We start from the raw sequence: 12,596 nt of genomic DNA on the forward strand, positions 1-12,596 counted from the left end.
AAGTAGATTCTGGCATACGGAGAGTGTACAATTTTCTCTTAAGGAAAATTTTATTGTGCAGCGATGTGGCCTCGTACAATTTGGTGAGATGATCACATATCTCCTTAGATGTCTTCTTCTCCTCGATACTTGACAATACTTCATCTGCTAATGCTAGATGAAAGTTTGCCATAGCATTCCCGTCCATTTATGCTGCCATTTTCAATGCACCGAAAGTGCAAAGACTTTCAACAGTAGAGCCTATAAAGTTATGTGCTGGTCCTTTTCGTAGAGAAAATTTGACAACTACATCGAAAGTTGAATTAACCTCTTGGTGGGATAAACGTATAATCCATAATTCATGCACGATCTTGGAGGGAGGCGATAACTCTAACAAGGCAAAGGGGCTTGAGCGTGCGCTCGTAGGGGAGACCATGCGTACACGTCACTACTATCAAGTTTACCTTTTTTAATGCTTAAGATTGTGTTATAATGAAATGATACTCAAAGATAAATCACGTGTGTGACTTGTGATACTCAAAGAGGCTTGAAATTAAGCCCAGAAAAGAGAAGCGATAATAATAGCAGCCACCTCTAAAGCAGAGAAATAGGCCCAAAATGTCTCAATTAATAACTGATATGGAGGCCCATTTCTTGTGTCGGGAAACTCGACGGTTCGACATTCTTGACGGACGTCGAACAGGCAAAACAAACGCTGCTTTCATTTCTACACAACAGTTCAAACATCATTGCTTGAAGCAATGCCTCCATTTCTTATTCAGCCACCCAAACTAATAAATCCTCGTCTCTAAGAAAACTCACCCAACTACTACTCCTAATGACGTCCCGCCATCTTTGATGAACCACATCTCATTTACATTTCTCTTAAATATGCCTCTTCTTCATTTCTTCCTCCATCTTTCTTCCCTGTGCTTCAGTTTATGCCAACAAAAATGAGGGAATGGTCGTGGGGTTTTCTTTTTATTGCTTATGCTATCGCTTCAAGCATTGCCGCTGAGCGCAACCCTTGGACCGAGAGAATTTCTGGTTAGATTTAAAGCTTGTTTCATTTTCTTTTCTTTTCTTTTTCTCCTTGACTTGCTGTTTCCATTATTTAAAAGTTGCTGTTGATTTGAATAATGTAGGAAGTGCTGGTGATGTTTTGGAAGATGATCCTGTAGGAAAGTTAAAAGTTTACGTATACGAGCTTCCGAGCAAATACAACAAGAAAATCCTTCAGAAAGATCCTAGATGTCTTTCGCACATGTTTGCTGCTGAGATCTACATGCACAGGTTTCTTTTAGCTAGTCCTGTTCGGACCCTCAATCCAGAGGAAGCTGATTGGTTTTATACCCCTACCTACGCCACTTGTGATCTTACACCTACAGGCTTGCCATTGCCCTTCAAGTCCCCACGGATGGTGAGAAGTGCAGTTCAGCTTATTTCCTCTAGCTGGCCTTACTGGAATCGAACGGAGGGCGCCGATCATTTCTTTGTGGTCCCCCATGATTTCGGACCATGCTTTCATTATCAGGTAATTGATTCTGCACTAGTTTTGGTGCTTTCTTAGAGTTATGCTTTTGTTTATAATCTTTATGGATTTCCACAGGAAGAGAAAGCTATCGAGCGGGGAATCCTTCCCATTCTCCAGCGTGCTACCTTGGTTCAGACTTTCGGACAACGGAACCATGTGTGCTTGAACGAGGGTTCGATTACGATTCCTCCTTATGCTCCCCCTCAAAAGATGCAGGCTCGAAAGATTCCGCTCGATACTCCTCGGTCTATTTTTGTTTACTTTCGCGGATTGTTTTATGACGTGAATAATGATCCAGAAGGTGGTTACTATGCAAGGTATGTTTTTTTTTTTTTGCAGCTTTGAGTCTGTTAGGTTGATTGTTAACCCTCACCGACTCCTATGGTGATTGGCAGAGGTGCACGGGCAGCTGTTTGGGAGAATTTTAAGAACAATCCACTTTTCGACATTTCCACCGAACATCCGACGACTTACTACGAGGATATGCAACGAGCTGTATTCTGTTTGTGTCACTAGGGTGGGCACCATGGAGTCCGAGGCTAGTCGAAGCTGTGGTATTTGGCTGCATTCCTGTTATCATAGCTGATGATATAGTTTTACCCTTTGCTGATGCTATCCCCTGGGAGGAAATCGGAGTGTTTGTTGCAGAAGAAGATGTTCCCAAGTTGGATACGATTCTCACGTCGATACCGCCCGAAGTAATTTTAAGGAAACAGAGGCTTCTTGCTAATCCGTCGATGAAACGTGCCATGTTGTTCCCACAACCTGCGCTGCCAGGAGATGCTTTCCATCAAATATTGAATGGTCTAGCTCGGAAACTGCCGCATCAGAAGAGTATCTACTTGAAGCCCGGTGAAAAGATTTTGAACTGGACAGCAGGACCGGTCGGGGACTTAAAACCTTGGTGATGCAACTGGTCTTTGACATTCACTGTCTCACCAGGCCACCTCAGCCTTTTACTGAATTCTGAAATTTTCTTTCAAATTCTTAGTTTTGTACGGAAGCTTACATATGGAAATACATATCTGGATATATATACATTTATGAAGCCTCAAACTGATCATGAATATTTATACCAATGGCCAAAAAACATTTAGCAAATAGAATACAGATAATGCTCACAGAAATAAACCAAAGTTTGAAAACAGAACAAAATAAGCAACATGTTAAAGAAAATAAGTTAAAACTGCAAATCAACAGAGACATGATCTCATCATAATCAACAGAGAGCTGTCTTCGCTTGTAGCGAGGCTTCACCTTTCCTTTCACGCCAACCACCATTGCTTTCCAGTCAATCTCAGGATAAGGTGACACAAGCTCCAACTCAAAGTTCCTCAACAAATGACTCCATATAGCTTTTATCTGAAGGTAAGCAAAGGATTCACCAAGGCAACCATGCCTGCCACCTCCGAAGGAAATATACGAGAAAGCCCCCGCCACCTTGTCTTCCTCTACGGAATCTGTCGGGATCATATGTGTCTGGAACCTTGAAGATGTAAGGAAGCCTGTTTGCGAATGTTGGTGATGTCGCAACAATATGACCCTCGGGATGTCATATTCTTTCCCATCTCGGGTTTTTACACTAAAATCCGCGTTGGAGCTGCATAGAAGCATGATAAGCGGAGGAGAATCAGGGCTTCTTTAATGCACGGATACAAGTTGTCCATCTCAGATAAAATTTCACTATCAACCTTGGTGTTGCGGAAGACGACTATCGGATAGAGTAAAATCGTAACTAATAATTTGAGAAAATAAAAATAAAGATAAAAAAGACAAAATTTACGTGAAAACCCTCTAAATAATATAAGGTAAAAACCACGAGTAACGGTAGAAGAATTTCACTATGAGAAAATAGGAATTACAATCTCGCTCGATCTACCAAGGAGAAAACAATGATAATTCTCTCTTGATAAAAAGGAGAAAACAACTCTAAAAAACTCTCTAAATTCTCTCTGGTATTGGAAGAAAGCTAGAATGCTTTGGGATGGTTTTGAAGCTAAATGAGTTAGGGTATTTATAGTTAAAGCTTAAAGATTAATTTGTAAATACCCTAAATTACAATGACTAAATGTGCATTCCTACATTGTAATTTCAACACAAAGCCACCTTTTTGACATTTGCCATTCGGTGCATTAATTGCACCGAAATGGTCTGACTTTCAACAATCTCCCACTTGAAGATTTGATTGGAACAATCATATCTTCACACCATTCTTTCTACCTTGTACCTTCATGTTGCTTACGTTTCTGACAGGCCACAAGAGGTTCGACACCAAGTAAACTTATCAGCATTTATCGCCTTTGTCAAGAAATCTGTTATGTTCTCTTTGGAATGGATTTTCTGCATATCTATTGTCCATTCTTTCACCTTTTCACGAATGAAATGATATTGTACTCGTATGTGTTTTGTTCTTGAATGAAATGTTGGATTCCTTGCTAGATGCAAGGCGTTTTGACTGTCACAAAACAGAGAGACATACTCTTGATTGTGCCCAAGCTCTTCCAATAGCATCTTCAACCAAATTGCTTCTTTACTGGCTTGTGTAGATGCTACATATTCTGCTTCTGTTGTGGACGTAGCCACAACTGACTGCAATTTTGAAACCCAACTTACAGCTCCACCAACAATTTTTAACACATATCCTGTAGTAGATTTGCTTTTATCCAAATCCCCTGCATAGTCAGAATCTACATACCCATTGATTAGTAAGTTTGATCCTCCGTAACATAATGCAACATTTGAGGTCCCTTTGATGTATCTCAAGACCCTCTTTACTGTATTCCAATGCTCTTTGCCTGGATTCGCCATGTAACGACTAACCACTCCCAATGCTTGTGCAATATCTGGTCTTGTGCATATCATAACAAACATTAAACTTCTCATTGGTGATGCATACGGTACTCGAGACATCTTCATCCTCTCTTCTTCACTGCTAGGACTTATACTGGAGGATAATTTGAAGTTAATAGGAAGAGGGGTAGAAATTGGCTTACAATCTTGCATGTTGAATCGTGAAAAGATCTTCTTCAAGTAATTCTTTTGTGAAAGTCAAATCTTCCTATTGCTTCTATCTCGGTGAATTTGCATCCCTAGAATCTGTTTGCTGATCCAAGTCCTTCATTTCAAATTCCTAGCCAGTTGTGCCTTCAATTCTTCAATATGATCTTTGTTGGGTCCTGCAACCAACATGTCATCCACATACAACAACAATAAAACAAAATCGTTATCACCAGACCTCTTGAAATAAGCACAAGGGTCTGCATTAAGTCTGTTGTATCCAAGGCACATAATGAAGGAATCAAATCTCTTATACCAACACCTCGGCGCTTGCTTTAGATCGTACAGAGATTTGTTCAACCTGCAAACCAAGTTCTTCTTTTCTTTTTCTTCAAAACCTTCAGGCTGGAGATTATAAATTTCTTCTTCAAGATTTCCATGAAGAACAGTTGTTTTAACATCTAGCTGCTCTAGATGTAAGTCCAATGTAGCACACATTGCCAAAACTACTCGAACTGTTGTTTGTCGAACCACAGGAGAAAATATTTCATTGAAATCAATACCTTGTTTTTGAGTATATCCTTTGACCACCAGTCTTACACGATACCTCTCAACTTGATCGTCGCCATTTCGCTTGATTTTGAAGACCCATTTGTTACCAATTGGCTTCCTTCTTTTTGGTAGTAGCACAAGGTCCATGTATTTTTATGAAGGGCTTCGATTTCTTCTTGCATCGCCATCATCCACAGTGAAACATATGAGTTTATTGCCTCCTGGTATGTTGATGGCTCACGTCCTCTGTTAAAAGGCAGTATGCAATATTACCTTCTATAACATAATCTGAGTGCCAATTGGGACGTCTTCTCACACGATCTGATTGACGAGTTGTTGGAGCTTCAGAACTCTCTGGTTCTTGTTCATCATGTGTTGGTTCTGCTTCAGAAGAAGAATCTCCTTTTCACATTTATCTGTGTAGTCTCTGACTTTTCAGCGCTATCATCGTCTTCTTTTCTTTGGAGTTTATCATCTACAAAGATAACATCCCTGCTGATGATCACTTTGTGGGCAGTGAGATCCCACAAGCGATACCCCTTTACACCATCAGCATACCCCAAGAATTTGCATTTCCTGGATTTTGGATCCAACTTTGAAATTTCTTGGGAGTTGTACATCATGTACACAATACTTCTAAATACATAGAGGTTTGAATAATCAGCTAGTTTACCAGTCCACATCTCCATTGGTGTCTTTAGCTCTATTGTAGTTGATGGAGCTCGATTCACCAAATAACATGCGGTATTAACTGCTTCTGCCCAGAATGATTTTTCTAGGCCTGCATTTCTCAACATTGCTCTTGTTCTTTCTAACAAGGTTTTGTTCATCCGCTCTGCCACTTCATTTTGTTGAGGAATGTTCACCACTGTGAAATGTCTTTTGATTCCTTCTTTCCTGCAAAAGTCACAAATTCTCGTGTATTTCTCCAATCTGTTCGCACTTGATCTTATTTCCAGAATCAAGTTCCACCCGTGCTTTGAAGTTTTTGAAAGTTGAAAACACATCTGACTTCTTCTTAATAGTGTACACCCAGCATCTCCTAGAGTAGTCATCAATAAATGAGACAAAGTATTTTGCTCCGCCTAGGGATGTAACCGGTGCTGCCATACGTCAGAATGAAATTCTAGAACACTTTTGCCTCTAGAATTTGACGTGTTGAATTTCAACGATGTTGCTTACTTGTTATGCAATGCACAAAGGCAGTGATACTTGTTAAGCCTGAAGTAGCTTTTGCTCCACAAGGACTTTCATTCCTTGTTCTTACATGTGTCCAAGTTTTTGATGCCATAACATTACAGAATCTGAACTACATGAGGCAACAGAGGTTTATGCTTCTAGCAAAGTCTCTCCCTTCAGCATATAAAAGTTTGCTGCTATCTTTTCACCTTTTAGCACCACAAGCGCTCCACGGAACACCTTTGATTCCTTTCCGTGTTTCAATCTTGCTTGCATATTATCCAACAATCCGTAGGATAATAAATTTTCTTCAGGCCTTCACGTGCCGCACATCTCGAATAACTTTAATTGTTTCATACATCTTCAATTGATGGTTCTCACGCCAATGATCTCTAAGGCATAATTATTACAACTATACACAGATCCTCCTGAGACAGATTCATAATGATGGAACATTTCTCTTGAGGTCACGTGATATGTTGCTCCTGAATCAATGAGTCATATATGCAAATCTTTTTCTGCCTTTCCACGGTGGTTGACGCTTCAAACATAGAGCATCTCCATCATCTGAAGTGTTTTGCGGTATTGCTTATGGATTGGAGTTTTTATTTAGACTCCAACAATCCTTCTTCAAAGTGACCATTCTTTCCACATTTGTAACAATTTAAATTCTTCTGTCCTCGACTTCGATATACCATGTTTGTGACTGCTGCTTTGGCCACGTTCTGTTGATCTCCCTCTCATCGTTGTCAACGCTTCTGCTTGTTGCAGATTTACTTGTCTGTATTCCTTGTTCTTGCATCAATTTTCTTCTTGTAGAATAGCAGCTGCAACATCATCGAAAAATAGACTGGTGACATTACTGTTTATCAAGTTGATGATGAGTTGATCATACGAATCAGGTAGATTTTGAAGTAGAAGTTCAGCACGTTCTTGTTCTCCTATTGTACATCTTAAGGATGTAAGCTGAGAAAATAACGTGTTCAACGTGTTTAAGTGCTCTGTCACTAAAGTAGATTATTGCATACAAATAGTGTATAATTTTCTCTTAAGGAAAATTTTATTGTACATCGATGTGGTCTCGTACAGTTTGGTGAGATAATCTCATATATCCTTAGTTGTCTTCTTTTCCTCGATGCTTGACAATACTTCATCTGCTAATGCTAGATGAAAGTTTGTCATAACATTCTAGTCCATTTCGATCCATTTGTTGTCATATGTGAAATCCACTGGCCTTTCACTGATAGCTGCTAGACAACCGTCTTTCCTCAAGATGACCTTCATATTCAATTTCCACAATGAGAAATTTCTAGCATTGAATTTTTCAATATCAAATTTCGTTGTCATAGCTTCTATAACGGATAGCTCCCACTATTTCACTATCGTGAATAGTTCTCTGGAACCTTCAAAGAATGGGTAATACCTTCTTACTTTCTTATGTTGGAGGATCCACCTTTTGGTGGCATCCACAAAGATAATAAACAGATATTACACACTCAAACCTGGCTCTGATACCAATTGTTGCGGAAGACGGCTATCGGATAGAGCAAAATCGTAACTGATAATTTGAGAAAATAAAAATAAAGATAAAGAAGACACAAAATTTACGTGAAAAACTCCTAAATAATATAGGGTAAAAACCACGGGTAATGGTAGAAGAGTTTCACTATGAGAAATAGGAATTACAACCTCTCTCGATCTACCAAGGAGAAAACAATAATAATTCTCTCTTGATAAAAAGGAGAAAACAACTCTCAAGAAACTCTCTAAATTCTCTCTAGTATTGGAAGAAAGCTAGAATGCTTTGAGATGATTTTGAAGCTAAATGAGCTAGATTATTTATAGTTGGAACTTAAGGACTAATTTGTAAATACCCTAAATTACAATGACTAAATGTGCATTTCTACCATTGCTAATTTTCAACACAAAGCCACCATTTTTGACATTTTCCATTCGGTGCATTAATTGCACCAAAATGGTCTGACTTTCAACACTTGGTTCCATACTTTTGCATTAGTTGTTTCTGCTCGTACACCACTGCTGATAGGAACTCCTTATGACGAAGGAGATAGGCGTCTGTCCAAGCTGAGGTAATGGAGCTGGTATGCTGCCCAGCAAAGAGTGCGGCAATAAGCAAGCCGATTACTTCAGCCTCTGTAGTTGAGCGACCATCTTTGTACTTAGATTCAATAAAACATTGCAACATGTCATTTTCTAACGAACCAGCACTTTTACGAGAAGAAATGGTATTTGCAAAGATTTCTGCAAGCTTCTTTCGAGCACGATCATGATCAGAGTTTTAAATAGCGGTACGCGACCGTAAAATAGTGGTAGCGCTGCCTTCAGATATACCCGCTATACCTGCAATAGCGCCCATTATGATCTTAATAAGGCCTTTATGGCCGCAATAGCGGTAAAAGAGACATGACTAAAAAAGCGACCGCGACCGCGATTTGAATCCTTGATCATGACGGCGATGAGGATAGGCAGGTAAAGAAATATAACACTGATGGGGAGCATGCCATTATCAAGATCATGGAAGAGTGCAGACACATCATCGAAAAGCTTATCGCTCACTTCTCGACTCAACAGACACCAACTAGCCGTCAAGATGATCAAATGCTCCAGCTCATACTTGAGGTCCACCTCACCACTATCCCCCCATTTCGAGAAGTAGTCCTGCCCAATTCCAAAATCATAAGACAACAAAATCACAACTATTGAGTTGCACCATTGAACATATGTAACATGGAACCCGTTATTCGAAAGAGGAAAATCTCTTCAGGAGCATGTAGACTGAACACCCGACCCAAATGTAGCAAGTTATGCAAAATAATCATCAAGTAACAACAAGCCTTCTCACTCAAGGAAAGGTATATTTCATGCACAAGCCACAGCAACTTGATATGTGGTATCAGGGATAGACCTAGGGGCTGGCAGGGCGTTTCGTCCTCTCAAAAATATCAATTCTAATATAATTTAGAATTTTATAAACTCGACCATTAGAATTTTGTTATTCGCCCCCCACATTGATTTTAAAGAAAGCAATATGGATACTCAAAATAATTTTATTAGCATGTGCGGATAAAACTTCACATATCCTGATAAGGCTATTGTTATCTTCAAGTCCACACGAACCTGCACATTGAAAAAAAAAGTACTTTTACACAGTTGGGTTCATTTATATCATTCACCAAACTTCAATTTACTCCAAAACAGAAATGCAAATCCCCATGTTAGTTAAAACTTCATTTTCCCTTCGCAGATACAACACCATCGATTAATTTTCTTTTTCAGATAAAATAAAAACAAAAAGAAATGTGTGTGCAAATCACTTACCTCAGCTTCTGTAACCATCTGATCCACATAACCCTTAATTTTATGAACTCTAAGGGCCTCCGTAAAGAACCGGAACTGCTCTTGCCTTACCGAGTAATCAACATCAAACACTACACCGGTGCCAAAAGTTGGCACATTGAACTGATAAACTTCTTGCTGGCTGAGGTCTGATTCAGAAGCCTTGAAGAAGTGTGTTGAAACCTCAGGCCCAATCAAGAATGTTATCTTCTTGTTAAACAAGTTCAACGTGAAAACACTGCCAAGTTTTGGGTACTCCTCACGGAGCTTCACGATAAGTCCTTTCATAAATCGTAGGAGCCCACCGATTACCGGCCAGGTTTTGATTACTGGCGGCAACCGCTTCTTAGAGCTGGGCATTATGAGAAACGATACGAGCTTGGCCACAACTAGCGGGGCTACTATGAGAATACCCATGTTAAGAAACTCGTCGTCTGCTTCCATGGTGCCTCGGTTTTTATAGTTTCCTATCGGTTCACAGCTGAAAATCGAAGAAAAAGTAAGAATTATAGGATGAAAGAAGAAAATCAACAAGAATGTGACGGGGAACTCAAAGACATAAAGCTAACCAAAATAATAACAATGTAGAAACCATGACATGAGATTACAGGTAAATGAATGCAGATTAAGCCGTGATACTCAGAGCTTGATTCGGGAGGCCGCCGAATTGCATGGGCGCTAGTTGATTCTGCTAAATCTGTGGATCATTTACCACAGGTGGCTGTTTTATAATCCTGCGCCTGCGCTGTCCTGTTTAGTGTTTGGATACATAACATGATAGATGGGAAGTCGATATAAGACGGTATTATAGGAATAATAGTTATTTTATATTTATTCAATTATTTATTAAAATAATATGCCTGGCATATGTCAAAGACACGTATTTATATAAACATGAGCTGGCCGGGCAATGACAACTTACATATATATAAATTTTATCACTCAATGAATACATTTTTGTTATTAAATGAATACATATCTAAATACTTTAAAAACACACATATATAAATAAGAAAATAATTGTTTTTTCAACTATTTTCAACAATCACAACCAAAAATCATTCTATGATGTCTTTTGCGATCATTCTAGACAATGACGAACTCATCTCATCGTTTTTTTATCACTTTATCAATTTAGATTTCTTTGGAACCTCTTTAAAACTTATGAAATCAAACATAAAAAATAAAACTATTTCCGAAGTTGAAGCTTTCTTATATTTGAAGGGTTTTGAGTGTTTGTTCGAAAATCTGAACAATGATATTTTTCTTTCGAGAAGACGAACAACATACCTCAAAACTATTATCATTACTGTTGGAAGATATGAGTATTAGAACGTCAAAATTTTAGATGAATATTCGTTGATTCTGAATGAATTTCGTGTAAACCCAATTTAAAGAGAAGAAATATGAGTAAAATGTAAACGTTTATGTATGATCTTATCGTGAATGACGATTTATGACATGTGGCAATCGACCGCTAATAACAATCAAATAGTCTTACTATTTTATGTAAAAAAAATGAGAAATAAATGATCATATAATTCAATCGTTAATGATATGATAATTTAATGACTAAGAAATCAATATTCAAAATTCAGTGTTAAAATTATAACTTAAATAGAATAAATTTTTTATTTATTTAATATATTATTTATTTAAGAAATTTGATGATAAAATCGATATAAAAATTAAAATGTAATAATTAATGATATTAATTTATTCTCAGTTATATTTTTAGTAGAATAAACCTTTTTACTTGTTCAACATTATGAATTTTTTTTTCCAGAACTAAGGGTATACGTCAATTTCCATGAGATTAATCTCTAAATTTAAAATTAAATATAAAAGGCAAGTTATTAATATTACTTTACATGGTTTATATTTAAATTGCATTAATCCAATTATGGAAAGAAACACTTGTAATTACCTTAAATCATATGTCATAATCATTTAATTTATTTTAATTTTTATCTTAATTTTTATTTTAAATTATGTATCAACATCTAATAAAAATAATGAGCGCATCATAAAATTCTTTTATTGCATGACATTTTTTATTTGGCCTACTAACTTAATTAGTTTAGTAAAGCCTTGAAAGTCTCTCTCAACCCTAAAAGTTTTCAACGGTTTATTCCCTTTTTTATCTTGGTCGGCAGGGTATGATATTTTGATAATGTTGTCGATATTTTTCTGTTTTTATGACATAATTTTCTAATTTTTTTGACACGTTTTTATCATTTGATTATTGTTTTCCTTTATATTTTTTTAGGTTATATTTGACGTATTCACAACTGATCAAGATACACTTAATCATTATCATATTAATTTTCCCTGCTTTGACCCTCATATTGAATTTAGATACACGATATGCATTCATCGATAGTTTTCTCACATCGTTCGACTCTAATTTGTGGTTTTTCGATGGTCTTTTTGTAGCTTGATTCATTTTGTGGTTCGTTTGTCTATGCATTAGATTTGTTTGTATCTATCTTTTGTTCGAACTTTTGGACTAGAATTTTTTAACATTTTTCTTGTACAGTCCTTGCATGATCTTAAGTGGTTAGTTTCTTACGTTAATGGTCGTAGAAAAATATAATGAAGAATGAAACCTAGTAGACAATGGTGAGTTTAAAGCAAAGAGAAGTTGAAGAAAATAGAATAGAAAGCATATACATACAAACATATCTTCGAAAGGGGCATTTACATGGGGCCGAGGAAATCAATTCATAAGACAATAAGAATCCTGTCATAAAACAGAGAAATTTTTTCATAGATCACTTTCATCACATCATCAATGGTCCAACCAATTAAAAAATTTCACATTAATCTTCTCTTTTAGGTCATTTACACACAAAGATTGTATTTTCTAAATCCATTTCTTCATTGATACATATCGAATTAAATTTAAATTTGGGGACTATTTTTAAAATTTTCATTAATGCATTTATTTTTTTAAAGAAATATCTCTGTTTACGAAGTTCTTTTACTTTCTGTTCAT

General features: G+C 37.2%; 2 pseudogenes; one reads left to right on the plus strand and one right to left on the minus strand.

Moving 5' to 3' along the window:
- Window positions 1–888: 888 nt before the first annotated feature.
- Window positions 889–2,561, plus strand: LOC120215204 (annotated as a pseudogene).
- LOC120215100 lies at window positions 2,555–10,079 on the minus strand (annotated as a pseudogene).
- Between the last annotated feature and the right edge of the window lie 2,517 nt (window positions 10,080–12,596).

The sequence above is a fragment of the Hibiscus syriacus genome, unplaced genomic scaffold (genome assembly GCF_006381635.1).
Source record: "Hibiscus syriacus cultivar Baekdansim isolate YM2019G1 unplaced genomic scaffold, ASM638163v2 tig00110114_pilon, whole genome shotgun sequence".
Taxonomy (NCBI): Eukaryota; Viridiplantae; Streptophyta; class Magnoliopsida; order Malvales; family Malvaceae; genus Hibiscus; species Hibiscus syriacus.